This window comes from Callithrix jacchus, chromosome 3 (genome assembly GCF_049354715.1).
Source record: "Callithrix jacchus isolate 240 chromosome 3, calJac240_pri, whole genome shotgun sequence".
In the NCBI taxonomy this organism is placed as follows: Eukaryota; Metazoa; Chordata; class Mammalia; order Primates; family Cebidae; genus Callithrix; species Callithrix jacchus.
This window is the reverse complement of record NC_133504.1, coordinates 127,855,477-127,859,378: the sequence shown is the minus strand read 5'-3', so window position 1 is coordinate 127,859,378 and position 3,902 is coordinate 127,855,477.

Sequence of the window (3,902 nt, the reverse complement as noted above, 5' to 3'; positions counted from 1 at the left end):
ATTTTTTAAATTTATTTTTTTAATCAGCAGGGATGAATAATGAGAAAGGTTTAGAGCCTTCAGAGCATGAATTTCTCCAACTTAGTGATCCTTGTCTTCAATTTTAACAGACTCATCATTTGCTCTTTCCTGTCTTCTCAGAAATCATATATCCTCAGTGCAATAGGTAAGAAAAGTTACATTTCAAATTCTCATTTTAAAAAATTAAATATACTTTGTTTCCTTTTCACTAGACATAAGAAAACTCATCAAACCCACAGCTCCCTCTTTAGGTGATTTTAAATGTAAACAGATGGTTGCCTGATTCTGAAGCTCTCAGGTTACCTCAAAGGTTTTAAATCTTTGCATGGTGGAAATTCACCTTAGGCACAATTAGTCAGCAAAGAAACAAAAGCAATAGAAAAAATATAGTAACATTATAAACTAATATATCACAATCATGAATAAGAACTGCAATAAAATTAATTATAAGTAAATAGAAAATATACCTATTTAAATGTATAAATATTATTAAGTAAGAAAAATAAGAGAAAGCTTTAAGAATATATTCATCTCAAATTATTTATAGTAATGATAAATTGAAAACAACATCAATTAAAGAATGGATTAGAACCTGTCGTGTAGAATATCCACATGAATTGACCATAAGTCATTAAATTTATATTTATAAAAAGTTTATAATAGAATTCTATGCTTATATAATATTTGGGGTATAAAAATATAATAATACATAATTTTAATACATACTAAAATAATATATAATATATATTTTATATAATCACAACTATTAAAAGTCAAATATAAAAAAGTTACAGATTTTTCAAGGAAATTATCAAGGTAATCAGATTAAAGGCGATTATTTTTATTTTTATTACAGTTTTTTGAGTTTCCAATTCTACCATGAGTCTCAATTACTTTGAAAACCAATCTTTAAAATATTTAATATTTCTTAAAATTTATTAATGAAATTATTAATTAAAAATAACTAGAAATAGGTTTTCAAATGTGTAAAAATTGACACTTAAAGCACTTGTATTTTTTTTAATTATGTTCCACCAATTACAATAAATACATTAACTGGGAGCTGCTTAGAAGGTCTTGCTATAATAAGTAAGAAATTATTTTATGAAAGTGGTAAACTAAAAAAGCCATTTAAACCATGTTGAGCTTATAAATTATTTTTAACTGTAAGCCACAGCATATCTTGAAACCAGGTTATGAAGCTGGTAATTACATTATAAAGGAAAAATCATGTGAGTTAATATTTTCAACAAGCAACTGAGCACCAATGAATTTATATGACAAAAAAAAGCCAGAATAAATCTATAGCTCAAAAAGTTACACAAAGATTGTCAAAGGATAACTTCAAGACATGCAATTATTTGCATGCACATGAAGGCAAATGCTGTCAATGAGCAAAGAGAAAACATGAGGTTTGTGATGAGGAAGAAAGAAGAGAAAAAAATGCAAGCAGCCTGGAAATAATAAACCATGTTTTACATTTTAGGGGTAAAACAGCAACTAGCAAAGGGAATAGCCTAGATAGGCACCACTTGAGCAGATCGGCAAAAATCATCAAAAATAATTAAATTGTTATTATTTTTGGGTTATCTAAAAACCACAAGAAGTTGACTATGAAGTTAAACATAACTGTTCTATTATGTAAAATCTCCCACCATCTTTCTGGTCTACACTTCAAGGTTACTTACACAGGTCTGTACTTTACCATTTATATGAATATCTCAAGACTATAATTTTTTTAGGAATGTTTTATTTAATTATAATTATTATTATACTTTAAGTTGTGAGGTACATGTGTAGATCTTGCAGGATTGTTACATAGGTATACACATACTGTGGTGGTTTGCTGCCTCCATCCCCCGGTCACCTATATTAGGTATTTCTCCTAATGGTATCCCTCTCCAACCTCCCCACCCCTGTTGTTCCTCTCCTAGCTCCCCACTTCCCAGCAGACCCCAGTGTGTAACATTCCCCTTCCTGCATCCATTTTTCTCATTGTTCAAAATCCACTTATGAGTGAGAACATGTGGTGTTTGGTGTTCTGTTCTTGCGTCAGTTTGCTGAGAATTATGGTTTCCAGCTTCATCTATGTCCCTGCAAAGGACATGAACTCATCCTTTTTTGTGGCTATATAGTATTCCATGGTGTATATGTGCCACATTTTCTTTATTTAGTCTAGTATTGATGGGCATTTGGGTTGGTTGCAAGTCTTTGCTATTGTAAATAGTGCTGCAATAAACATACATGTGCATGTGTCTTTAAAACAGAATGATTTATAATCCTTTGGATATATACCCAGTAATGGGATTGCTGGGTCAAAGGAATTTCTATTTCTACATCCTTAAAGAATCACCACACCATCTTCCACAACAATTGCACTAATTTACACTCCTACCAACAGTGTAAAAGTGTTCCTATTTCTCCACATCCTCTCCAGCATCTGTTGTCTCCAGATTTTTTAATGATCACCATTCTAACTGGCATGAGATGGTATCTCAATGTGGTTTTGATTTGCATTTCTCTAATGACCAGTGATAATGAACATTTTTTCATATGTTTGTTGGTGACATAAATGTTTTCTTTTGAAAAGTGCCTGTTCATATCCTTCACCCACTTTTTGATGGGATTATTTGTTTTTTTCTTATAAATGTGTTTTAGTTCTATGTAGTTTCTGGATATTAGCCCTTTTTCAGATGTAAATATTTTTTCCCATTCTGTTGGTTGCCGTTTTACTCTAATGATTGTTTCTTTTGCTGTGCAGAAGCTCCTAAGTTTAATTAGATCCCATTTGTCTATTTTGGCTTTTGTTGTCATTGTTTTTGATGTTTTAGTCATGAAGTCCTTGCCTATGCCTATATCCTGAATAGTATTGCTCAGGTTTTCCTCTAGGATATTTATGGTGTTCGGTCTTATGTTTAACTCTTTAATCCATCTGGAGTTAATTTTTTATAAGGTGTAAGGAAGGGGTCCAGTTTCTGCTTTCTGCACATGGCTAGCCAGTTTTCCCAACACCATTTATTAAACAGGGAATCCTTTCCTCATTGCTTGTTTTTGTCAGGTTTGTCAAAAATCAGATGGTTGTAGATGTGTGGCATTACTTCTGAGGAGTCTGCTCTGTTCCATGGGTCTATAACTCTGTTTTGGTACCAGTACCATGCTGTTTTGATTACTGTACCCTTGTAGTATAGTTTGAAGTCAGGTAGTGTGGTGCCTCCAGTTTGGGTCTTTTTGCTTAGAATTATCTTGGCTATGCAGGCCCTTTTTTGGTTCCATATGAAGTTTAAGGTGGTGTTTTCCAGTTCCGTGAAGGTCATTGGTAGCTTGATGGGGATAGCATTGAATCTATAAATTGCTTTGGGCAGTATGGCCATTTTCATGATATTGATTCTTCCTAACTATGAGCATGGAATATTTTTCCATCTGTTTGTGTCCTCTCTTATTTCCTTGAGCAGGGGTTTGTAGTATTCCTTGAAGAAGTCCTTCACGTCCTTTGTTAGTTGTATTCCTAGGTATTTTATTCTCTCTGCCGCAATTGCAAATGGGAGTTCGCTCATGATTTGGCTCTCTGTTTGTCTGTTATTGGTGTATAGGAATGCTTGTGATTTTTGCACATTGATATTGTTTCCTGAGACTGCTAAAGTTGTTTACATCTTAAGGATTTGGGCTGAGATGATGGGGTCTTCTAAATATACAATCATGTCATCCTCAAATAGAGACAGTTTGACTTCCTATTTTCCTAATTGAAAACCTTTATTTCTTTTGCATGCCTGATTGCTCTGGCCAGTACTTCCAATACTATGTTGAATAGGGATGGTGAGAGAGGGCACCCTTATATAGTGCCTATTTTCAAGGGAATGCTTCCAGTTTTTGCCCATTCAGTA